We start from the raw sequence: 12,984 nt of genomic DNA, 5'->3' as shown, positions 1-12,984 counted from the left end.
AAACATTTTCTTTGGGGTTACATGTTTTAAATGTTTGATTTTTGGGTGGGGGAAACTGTTACGATTCGGTGTTGTCAGTGTTTTGTTGTAGGCGTGACTGTTATGTGTTTCCTGCTTTACTTTGAAAGTCTGTCTTATCTCAGTGTGTTCAGTTTACGCTTCCTTGTCTCGTCAGTTCTGATTTGCCCCAGCTGTGTTTCCCTCCTGTGGTCCATTCCCTGATTGCTCCCTCTATGTATTTAAGCCCTGTTTTTCAGTTTGTCATGGTCGCGATTCCCCCCCCCGGTTGTAAATAGTTTGGTGTTTTGATGTAAATAAATGTCTTATTTTGCTTTGATGTAAATAGTTGTCGATACATTCGTTTTGGGATTTTTTTGTGGAGACCCGTAGTAGTTTTTTTGTTTTGTTTTTTTTTTTTTTCCCCTTATTTTTATTTTCCTGTGGTGCACGCCGGTTGCCTAGGCCGGGGTGTAACATAAGCTCGTCCGTAATATCAGATCGGTCCATCTCTAATATGAAGTGCAGCTAGCAAGTGAAACTAGTGAGTGCTCCATCAATGCTCAGAAAAATTATATGGTTTATATGCTATTATCTCATCTTTCATATACTGGTTGTATTCAAAAGCATGTTTTTTTTTTTTTGTTTTTTTTTTTTGACTCAAGTGGCTTCCACCTTTTGCAGGAAAGGACTTCTTGCATATTTTGCAAAGTACTTATTCGAAGGCTGACAAGGCCCTTGTGGTTCTCTCAGGCATGTCTTAGCTTGTCTCGCTGGGGGATGTAAGTGCATGATATTGAAATAGCAATAATCGGGATATTCTTTTTTTTTTTTTTTACCCACAAAGAATATACCGGTATTATATGGCACAGCCATAATTTGTACAATATTTAGATGCCCATTGAATGTTTAAGGAACAAAGCAAGGCAATAAATGCAACTAAACACAAACACTTTTTGTGAATCTTGTTGAGAACTTATATGTTACCATAAAATGGTTAAAAAAATTCATTTTGATTAATAGTGCAGAATAGAATACATGATTTAACTGTGTACTTCAGATGTTAATGGTCTTTATATGTCAGTGTGACACAAAAATGTTGAAACACTTCAGTCTTTTGAATGTGTTTGATAAAATCCCTGATGGATCTATCATCTGTTTTGCACAGGAGTTGCTGTTATTGTGTTGGCCTTAATGCTTTAGTCCAGGTTAAGAGTTTAGATTAAAAACAGACTCTCCCCAGTGCACAGTTAACGTCGGAAGCTGCCTTTTTAAAAAAGAAAAAACCACATCCTAACATGTTTACATCAAGATAGATGGCATGCACAGTGCAGTCATAAAGTAATCAGGAAAGTCATTTACATTGTTCACTTTATATATGGTTGATGAAGACGTTTTAAAACATCCCTCTGAAACCAATCAATTCTGGCCTGACTGAGTTGTTTATATGGAACATTTCTATTTTGTGTGGGCTTTTAAACTAATTATACTCAGAACATTAGGCTTCATGTAAGCAGAGCCATGAAAAAAACCCCAAAATGTTCAGCAATCATTTTAAAAAGACAATTACATTTATCTAAAAGCTGCTAAAATTAGCAATCATAAGCTGCTATGCATTAGTTATATCTGAAGTAAAGCTGTACATAAAAATGGCTGAACTTATTGCAATAAGAGCTTTGTATTTACATTTAAAAAGTTGTATTGTCTCCCTTTGAAGCCTTGTGTGATGTGAATGTATCCATGTGCTCTGAAAAACACATCACTTCAGCTGTAGCAGAGTTCAAGCAGACATGAATAACTGTTGGCTGAATAAGGGAGGCAGGTTCTGGTTTTAATTTCCGCCAGTGTTGATCTTAGAGATGCTGTCCATGCTGCATAAAGACTGAGTGTCACTTCATAACCTGGACAGACAGGATTAGTATCAGCACTTAACAAATGAAGAACATCCTTCATACTAATCTTCCAGCTGTCAGACATGAGCAAGCCAGGGGATACTCCTGCTCCCTCACTCCAGATCAGCTTACTACTAATGACACACCCACTCCTGCTTTCTAACCCACCATACAAACACAGCAAACGCAGCACGACTGACCAGATGTGAGGCGGTTATGGCCGAATTGTTGTATGGTGACCGATGAATGGCATGTGTGTCATTGCCATAAATGCAGCCATGCTGATAATGTAGGATAATCCAAAATAACTTGAAAAGGAAGAGTGAAGCAAGCTTGAACTTTAAAAGAAAGTCATTCACATGGCTGCTTTTTATAGATATTTTTCCCACAAGATTTTTATGGGTTGTGTTTTTTTTCACTTTTAATACTAATTACAAACATTTTGCTGCAGAGCAAATCAATCACGGCATATCATGAATCATCACATAAATTCATGCAAAATCATTCAGAGCAGAATGATGAAGTGGCAAACATTTAACACTCCTCTTTTTGTCACTCCAGGCTAACAGTGCTCTTCTTCCGTCCTTTTCTCACTCAGTCTTTTTTGTGACCTTCAGTAACTTGCTGTTTTGTTTGCAATTGTCCTCTGTGTGTGTTTTTTATGGTTGGCTGATGGTTTTCTTTTCGCCATGCCACAATGCAGATGCTCTCATTTCCCTTCAGTGACACAGCCTCAGTGCCCTTCAATGTTTTTGCCTGTTTATATTAAAGAGAGATGAAAGATAAGCCTATTTCCACACTAATTAGACACAGGGCTGCCTTTTATTGATGGCAGGGAAAGGGCTATTTTAGATAAATTCCATGATTTGATGTTCTTAAAAAACAATAATGTTGAAATCTAATAATGGTGTGATGAAGAAATTTCTCACGATAAGAGTTGGAGCCTGATTGCCGTTTGTCTGGTTCAAATCTTGATTGGAGTGGTCATATACACGCTGAATAACCAAATATGGCTGTTTGGATGTCTCAGCCACATTCGTAACTTTTTTAATTTCAGTGAAACGAGGCAAGAACAACTCATGAAAAGAGATTACAAAGTTGCAGAGCAGTGACAAAAAGAGATTTCAGCAATCCCATTCTGTTCTGTTATAGAAATTGTAGAAATCACATGTTTTCAGTGCATGGATAATGCAGTTTGGTTTATCTTTTTGACCCATGAACCCAAGATAAACTAAAGCTCTACATGTATGAATAAATTGCTTGTAAATGTTTTCCACATGATCATTTGTTTCACATGAATGAACACAGTCAAGATTATGATTTTTTTTTTCCCAGTATTGGGGTTTAAGAGTGAGAAATAAAGATTTTAATGAGTATGGCTAAACGTCTCAGTGTAACCACCGCATTCGTTGCTTTATGCACCGCCAGTAATGTCATCACACAGCCACTTCTATTTATGCTGCCCGGCCCGGGAGCCGTCGCCAGTCCCCTTCGAGGCCTTCCCCAAACTGCAGCGCCAGTTCACACTTCCTCATCCCTCATCGCCCATCGTTACCGAGAATGTGGTCCCAGCTAGTGAAACTGTAAAAAAAAAAAAAGCTGACACACGCTCAACACGACATCCAGCTGATTTTAACAGATGTGAGCAGAGTGTACTGTAAATGAGTAATCTATAACTTGCTATGACAATAAGACAAGATTATCTCTAAACTGCATTCTTGCATTATCTTAGGAAGGCTCTAAATAAGTATCAGTATTGGTGTTGATATTATTGGTTGAGTGCTACTTCCTAGATACTATGTAACACCAACTGCCTAACTCAAAGTATACCATAGAAGTTGCACCAAGTAGGACCCAGAAAGTATGACAATAGAAATGTAGTAGCCAGTATCAATACCAGTAGAAATGCATGATTTTCAATAGTCAATTTAATACAAATAATATTCATAATCCCATATTCTTAAACATACTCCTTGATTAAAAAGTCATTTGAACTCAGTGACCTGTGGTGGCAGAGTGGTGGTAGTGAAGCCTAGTAACATTACAACAAAGTATAATGTTAGTTACATTACATCAGTATAAAACATGGTTGCTCTTACAATGCGAATACCAGCTCTTAAAAAAAACCCTGTAATGTGTATTTCACAATAAAAATGCCTGACTATTCCTTATTGTGTGAGTTGTGAGTTGCGCTGCAGCTTTGCTTGTCATCATCTTCAGTGTGTTGTTTTTGCTGTGCCATGTGTAGTTTTGTGCCTGTGGGTGTCCGTCTTCTTGTTCAGCATGTAAGGATAGACTGCCTCAGTCATCCAATAGAAGCCTTGGTACCAAGGGTTAAAAGGATTTTAATAAAAAGAAAAAAATCTGTCATGTTTTCTGAATTTTGGCATTGAAAGATATCTTAAGAATTGGTTCTGGTAACATTAACATCTGGGAAAATTTTTTTTTAAATGAAAATAAAATAAAAATAAATGATTTTATTAGAATAAGAAGAACATCATTGTGAAGCCTGAGAGTCAAAGATGGATTTTAATTTAGGATTACTGGGATAAAATACCTAAAATTAAATCCCAAATTCAAAAAAAATAAGTGGTAAAGGTTTAAACTTCCCCTCTTAAGAATGTGTGTAATTATAAACTGGTGTCATACACACAACTTGGTAACCTATTGGAGTAGGTGGATTTAGTACTCATGAACTGCTTCACTTGCCTTTTTTGTTTTGTTTGTAGAAGTACAACATAAATAGAAATGATACAAGTCTAAAATTATCAGGGAGGAAAAATGTGTTTGCTCTCTGCACGATTACCATATTACAGCTAAATAATTCACTGTCTTCATGTTCCTTCTTTCTGTGCGCAGGGGTCAGAGTGGATTAAACTGGTAATAATAGCAGTCTTATTTCAACAGGAGAGCAAGCCAAGTTAGAGCCCCTGGCCCTGAAATCTAAATTAAGAAGAAGTATGGTAGGAAATTCTACGGCTGCGTGCTTAAGTACGGAAAGATACACAGAAAGACAAGGAGTGACTCTAGTTCTCCTGCCTACATCTCTGCCAGACAAATCAAGTGTGGCTCTAGTCAGCCTCTATCTAATGCAGTAGGGCTTCTGATATGATGGAACTAAAAACAATGAATAAATCATCTCTACTGCACTTAATAGCACCCCTTTTATCTTTCAGACCATTCCAACACTTGCTTTTATTGCTGTTTAATGTGAGAAAGCAGTAGGAAGTGAGACCTAGCAGATCCAAAGTTACCAGAAGAATGTATCTTTTGTCTCTCTTTATCTTATTTGGCCTAAATTGGGCTTGAAATGATAGGTAATTGAGCAAATGTGGAGTGAGACTTTGTTCTGACTGGGTCTCAGGGTTGTAGATTTCCTCGAGGAAATTTCAGCACCATTTACCAGACCCTTACTCTTATGATTGCTTTCTCTGGATGAAAACTTTTGAAAGACAGATTTAGACATTATATAATTTATAAAAGCACGCTTGGAGAAGTTGTGTCTCTCAAAAGACAGGTAAAAGGCAGTTAGAGGCAAGGAGACCATGTTCAACCCAGTATGCCCTATGTAATAGTCTGTAATTGTTTTGCATGCTGAGTGCTGACGTCCTGCGGGCGTCTCTTGGAATGAGATGGGTTATATTTCCATTTTCAGTTCTATATGGATGAGTCCAGGCCTGCACTACTAATAAGCAGATCCACCACACTTTAAGAACTTGCTTAATTACTGATTCTTGGCTGACCTTGCTGTCTGCACTTCACTTTAGAGCCTCAATTGTGGCTTGTCAATTTCTATGTTAATGAATACTAGAGGCGCAGGGAGGGACAGGGAGAGGACAATTGTTTTCAGAAAAACTTGATGTTCAGCAGAGGAGTTATGTGATTAAAATATTGTTAAGTAACCTTGTATTAAGAGAGTGAAAAATAAAAGACATTAGATTACAAATGCACTTAGCTGCTGTACTTAGTGTCACATAAGAAGTGCTACTTGTCAAACACCAGCTTTGAGAACATCACAAGTAAGTGGGGGCTTAAATCTTACATCTAAATAAGTCCTAAGATTTGGTTCTCATTTATATGTGGTGGCATCCTGTCACTACCCTCTTCAAAACCCCATTTGTAGAAGGAAGTGGTTCTTGTGTACCTTTGAGTTGACTTTTTCTAGTTTTGTGATATCAGTCCACCAACCAGCTGGCAAAAAATAACTTAGGCAGTCATTTAAACTTTGACCCACAGATGAGTTCATGTGACAGAAATAGTTATTGCCCCCCCTGAGTTTGAATTCTGTAGATCACATATAAGGGTAGCATTGTGTTTGTAGTCCACCATGTGAGCTTCATAACTGAGCTAGCTTGTGTCTTATGTTTGGAAATTCTCACCACCAGGTTCCTTGACAAAGTTCTGTTCAGGCCATGTGAGAATAAAGCAGGTAATTGTGCTGTGAATTCAAGTGGGCGAGTGGGTGTCATGTGCTATGCCTCCTGCTCTGTGGTAAAAGTGAGGAGAACGACTTTGCCCAGACTTGATTTTTCTAACACTGGAGTTCAGGAAAACTGCTAATGCAAACTGTCGACTGCAGTGACAGCTACACAGAGGCGTAACAGCAGAGGTGTAAGTGAAGCAGATGCTGATGCTGTATAAAATTACATGTCAAAAATGACAAAAATTACTAATAGCTGGATAAGATGAAACAAGGACAAAACACCGCTGTGCTCCAAATCACCGATGGGTGTGGGCAGGAGTGTTGCTTCATACCTGGTACAGCGTCACGGTATAATGGCAGTGAAACATAGCACTGAAATTGTTTAGGCTTTTAGGTTTTGAAAGTTTGATATGAATTCATCTACATTTTTGTGAAAAAAAGGCATACTTACATATATTTATACACAGTGTAAGCATGTTTTTTTCCCTTTGGAAGCATCTTTGCACAAATTCACAGCGCGTGGTTATTAAATGTAAATCTCTCCACTCCTGCACATCTGAGACTTCCCACTCTCCCGCCCTCTATTCTTTTCTTTCCATCTCTTACTATCTTTCTATTTTGCTGAACCTTACCATGTATTCCTTTTTAGATGGAAAACAGTGATCCTGCTCCAGTCTTCTGATTAAAAGGAAAAACCTCGACTGGGAATCATCAGGAACGCTCCCATGACGGCTCCAGATGCAAGCTCTTGATTGGCTGCTTGATGTATAATTCAGATTAGATGGGAGATCTTAATGAGACTGACTAATGATGTTGACACGTGTCTCAGCGTGGAAGAGGGGAAATAGTAATGCCTGCACACTCACAAATTTATTTAAACAGATAACATCAAATGTTCGTCAAAGTCAGAGTATAACGTCGCGTTTATGACATTCATGTACTGTCAAATTCTTCATGCTCTAGATACAGACGGGTCTGCACCAAGTCTGCAAAACATCTTGTATTTTAAGCTTCTTAGATATTAACTTCTAATAATTATGGACTTGTGTGTTTTTTTTTTTCAAGTTTTCCCATCACACATGTTTTGATGTTTGTCTACACTGCAGCTGTTTTTCTATTGCTATGATTTTTTCCTTTTTTGTTTTGCTTTTTTAATTTCATACTTTATTTGTAGTATTTGCTTTCAGATGCTTATCATCTTAGGCATGGTCAATGGTTTACTCACACCTGTTACCGCACAGACTGCTTTTTGCGTCTGGGTTTAGATTATTTTCTTTTGACAACTGCAGCCTTATTTCTCTAAATGAATTTGTGGATGTACAGCCATTTTCAAATAGCTATACACCCACGGTACCAGTGACATACATAGGACCACCCCAAACATTCCCAAATGCATATTACTAGTAGAAGTTCAGAGTACCACTCACTAAGTTCTCCTTCTCCTCCTTTTCTCAGTGTTTTCAAGGGATTCAGCTTTAAACTTTTTTAAGTTTTTGTGATAATTTAGTCAATGGTTTGTTGGCAAGTTCCAAAAGGAGAAAATGTAGTTCCAAGTTGAAATATTCAGCACTACTCAAAATGCAAAAAAAACCCCAAAACAACCTAAACTATGAATAATAAACTAGCCTTTTGCAAAAAGTTATTTAACACAGCAGTGGAAAAAACTCAGAGTGATGCAATGACAAGGTCATGTCACAAAACAAGGAGTTTTCTCTGTTTTAGAGGAGAAATTGTCAGTGTGTGACTGACGTCAAAAGGAATGGCTTGAATTTTGGATCAGAAGGTGAAATGTCCTTCTTTTTTTGTATATATATTTTAAAAAACAAATGAAAGCATCAAATATGTAGGTTGATGTCCAAGACTTTCTGTGACTGAAATAAAACTCTCCACAATGCAACAATAGCTGTTAGATGATGAGTGGTTTTAGATCATGATGATCCAGCAGTGGGTGGTACATTCTTATAAAAGCCCAGACAGAGAAGTTATTCTGAATCCACCACTTGTACTCTTCAACTTTGTTTTAACCCCCTCCTCTCCTGCTCTGCATTTTAAAATGAAACCCAGAATTTTACTTCTCTGGAAGTGCATCACTTGGTGAGGTTAATTAGATGTTGATGCCTTTTCACACGCTATGATCAAACACGTATGCCGGACCATCAAATTCAAAGGCAATGGCACTGTGATTCGGAAAGATGCCACTTTAATCAAAAAGGCTGTTCACAGCATTCAGCACATGAAGTGGCCAAAACGATGACATAATCAAGGACAAGAAAAGGTGTCCAAAAGTTTTAGAACTATTAGATTTCTTGTACGTGTGAGCAATTGCTTTTCCCAAGGTTGCACATGAATCTGCTGGCAGCGTCAGTATCAGTTATAAAGAGGTTAAATCACTTCTAACTGAAGGATTTGAAAAAGGAAATGGCATTTTGAAAAGTAAACCTCTGAAGGACTGGTAACAATAAACCAACTCTCATTCTGATGTGTTGGTTTTAATTCAGTTGTGTGCTCTGGCTGTCAGTGGTTTTGTGCTGGCACAGATGTGCATACCAGATGAGCAGGGGAAATGGCATCATCTCTACAATTACAGGAAGGTCACGACCTGCTGTCACAGCAACCGTTTGGCATCCGTTTAGAAACTGCTTGGCACCCGCAACCTGCAGATTTCATAAACCTGCAATTAGGCAATGGGCATGTATCAGTCAGCACACTCTGTGAAACATCTGCTTGTCTGTGGGTGTGTGTTATTGCATTTGTCAGAGTATGTGTGTTCGTCTGTCCGTTTTCAGCATGTGTGCATATCACAGAAAGAATTAGAAATGATGGACGATGGACACAAGCTAACTAGCAAATTGTAAAAATCTCTCATTGAAGCCTTAGAAGTGGAAGGTGAAGGGACATCCAGTATAGTCTCTTGGAGATAAAGAAGCGTTATTTGTCTTTTATGACAGCAAATTCCCAAACAGTTGGAAAAAGAAATGGCTTCTTCCTGATGTCTTAGTCTTTTTGCATATTTGTCACACTGACATTTCAAATCATCCAGCAGACTGTAATATTAGATAAAGATAGTATGCATAAATACAAAATGCAGTTTTTAAATGAGTGATTGCATTTATTAAAGGAAAAAGTTATGTAAAGCTACTTGGCTGTGTGTGTGGGAAAGCAATTGCTCCCTAGACCTAATAACTGGTTGTGCCACCTTTGGCAGCAAGAACTGCAATCAAGTGCTTTTCACATCACTGTTGAGGAATTTTGGCCCGCTGTTCTTTAAAGAATTGTTTTAATTCAGACACACTGGAGTATGTTCAAGCATGAACAGCCTGTTTGAGTTCATGCCAAAGCACCTAGATCTGATTTAAGTCCAGATTTTGACTAGTCCACTAGTTTATTTTCTTTCTGGAGTCATGCAGAGGCAGATTTTCTGGTATGTTTTTTGACATAACATAAGTGTGGTTGAGCTTCAGAATTCACGATTTTATCAATAATGACAAGTCTTCCTGAAGTATCAAAGCAGCTCCAAACCATCATTCTACCTCCACCATGTTTGGCTGTTGGTATACCCTTTTTATGAAATGCTGTGTTTGTGTGACCTTAAATGATGCATGTGAGGCCTGCAGTTCTTTAGATGTTCTGGGTTCTTTTGGGAATAACCTGGATGAAACATCAAGGTGGAATAATTTTGTAGGCTGGCCCCTCCTGGGAAGGTTCACCACTGTTTCAGGTTTTGTGGATTATGGCTCTCACTGTAGTTCACGTGCCTCAGTTAAGGTCAGCGTTCATGATCCAATAAACCCTTGAAAATTGCTTTTCAGACTGATAGATGTCAATGACTTTGTTTCTCAGCTGTTCTTGAGTTTCTTTAGATCGAAGCATGATCTGCTGCTTTCTTAATAAAAAAAATATGTTAAAATTGTTTCATGATCTAAAACATGTAAGTGACAAATATGCAAAAAAGCTCAAAATCAGGAAGGAAGCAAATACTGTTCCACAGCACTGTAGGTGGTGAAATTAAAGTATCTTTACTCTAAACCTATGCTTTACACAAAATCCTTCTAAGAGTTGGCAGAAAATATCCAACAGCAACAAGAGCAAGCCTAACTCAGAGAGGGAAACAAGAAATGGCGGAAGGCACAGAAACAGGAGGGAGATGAGATGACGACAACTGATGGACAACACACAGACCAGACAGTGACAGATATATAAACTAATGAGACAAATATTGCTCCCAGGAGATGATGAAAAGCAAAATGGAGCTAAAGGAAGTGTGAATATTAGACTGATACTGTGACATCACTCATTTGTTGGAGGCCAAGGTTACACCATGTTTGTGTGCTATCAAATCTATGACAGCGCTATGTGTAAGTGGACAGAAAAGAATTCAATATGGGGTTCATACACGCACTGCTACAAGCAAGATTCACTGGTGGATTTAAGCACTTTGAATCAAACCCACAGCAGGGGGGAAAAGGCTTCATCTTATTACGTTAAAACTTTGAGAAATGTTCAAGTAGAAACCAATGGAGAGAAGACAATTTGTCTGTGTGTGAACTCACATTGCAGGAGTACTGCTGTGTTTTAAAAGTCCACGGCTACATCTGTTCTTGTGTTTCCTGTGGCCCACTAGGACACACATTATTTTCTTCTTATTTTCAATTTGAACCAAAGAATTAATTGTTTCTTTATCTGGCTGCATTCATATGCATCGTCTATTTCTGTCCGCTCAGGAAAGTGGGACACGATGTTAATTCAAAATATCGCCTATTTAAAAGCAAAGTTGGTGATTATTTATTTTTTTTAAATTAGTGAAAGAGTCCATATGGAGCCGTTCCCATCCAGTCAAAGTAGCCTCCGTGCAGTGCCACTGAGCAGAGGGAGACTGGACAATGCAGCAGCAAGAAAAAAAAAGAAGTGTGGGAGTAAGCTGTGATGGAGTCCTGTGATCTCTAAGCAGTTTCTATGGCATCACTTATGCACCGTTTATCTACCGAATATGGAGGAACTAGCCATGAGTGAGTGAGTGCGTGAGTGAGTGAATGAGTGAGCATATTTTTTTTTTTTTTTTATGGAGAATGAAGAGGAGGGTTTATGTCATATCAGTCAGCCTCTATATTTTCTGCAGGCGGAATAATGGTCAGGTACCTACTCATACTCTGAAAGGAAAACTGCGGAGGCAGATACGTCTGTGACGAGTTTCCTGAGCCCTGGGCCAGTGCAGTTATACAAGACAGCCCTCTTCCTTCCCCTCGTTTACGGACACCACAGTTCCTTTTGGGATTTCACAATGAAAGGTGGACAAGACACAAACACATGCAGTGTAATTGTTGTGTGCATAAAAATGCCCACGTGCTGCTTTAGCATTCCTTTTATTCTGTAACCTCAGCTTCAGTGTTGCTCCTATTTTCTTGAGGGCAGTATACTATGAAGATTGCTGTGTAGTCCCTACAACTGAGATGACCACTTTTTAAACAGGGTTGCTATGTTAAGTGGTTGAGAAATATAAAAGACACACAAATGAAACACAAGTTTTTGTTTAGCAAACTGGACAGTATATCTTAGCTGGCATTTTAAATCTACAGAGCACTTGTACTCTTATAAGCTGCAATCGTGGATTACATCACATGATGCAACCATAATCAATACAGCAGTGAAAAAATGCTAAATGAAATGCATAACCAAATTTCACCAAAGAGTTAAGAGAATCCTTACAGGTGGGTGGATGGAGATGCAGTTTTATGACTTCCAACAGCTGTTACGGATCTGCACAAATGAATGTTTAAAGTGAGAAACTATGGTGATGGGTCTGACATGATGGATGATCGTGCTTTTTCTAAAACGATTACATCTGCCCATAGTAGATCCCATATCCCTGCTTCCCTAGCTGACACAAGTTGGTGAATGGTATATGGGATTTTGTTTGTGGGGCTTACAGAACTGTCGAAACTTGACCAAGAAGAGATGCTGTAGAGAGTTTTTCAAGAAAAGGAGTTTTTTTTGTGAGCTGCTTAGAGGTTTATTTATTTCACATTTTCCTGTGATGGATAAATTATTAAGTTGTAGTAAGGCATGCACTGGAGCTCCACCATACACCATATATAAGACAGCTGTTTGGGCAATGTTATTACATTTAAATGTTGAATCTCTTATTAAGAAAAACAATTTAAGGTTTCAAATGTTTCAATAAAAATCAGTAAATATGCCTCCAGTAACACGGCCTTTGAGTCAGATGCCTAATATTGATATTGAAGTGGTGCATTTAAGGCACTGATTTAAAAATACAGGTCTGTATTTAGCTTATTACTCCGCCCCTTCCTTACTCCCCATGCTGCTGCAATCCTTCTCCATAGTTGTATTACTTCCCGCATTGATTACTGCAATTCCCTCTTATTTGGGCTCCCTAAAAGGTCCCTTCATGAACTCCAACTTCTTCAAAATTCCACAGCTCGGGTCATAACTCGTACTCCGTCAAGAGCTCATATTACGCCAATTCTTCAGCAGCTTCACTGGTTGACCATAGAAGTCAGGATAAACTTTAAAATCTTACTTCTTACGTACAAGTGTATGCATAAATCTGCTCCTTCCTATTTGTGTGACCTGCTCGATATCACCACAGTTTCCCGCCCTCGCCGATCCTCATCTGCTATTCATCTTACTGTTCCGTTCGCACGTCTTACCACT

This window comes from Aulonocara stuartgranti (genome assembly GCF_965226115.1).
Source record: "Aulonocara stuartgranti genome assembly, chromosome: 16".
Lineage (NCBI taxonomy): Eukaryota > Metazoa > Chordata > Actinopteri > Cichliformes > Cichlidae > Aulonocara > Aulonocara stuartgranti.
Note: the sequence above shows the minus strand (reverse complement) of the source record.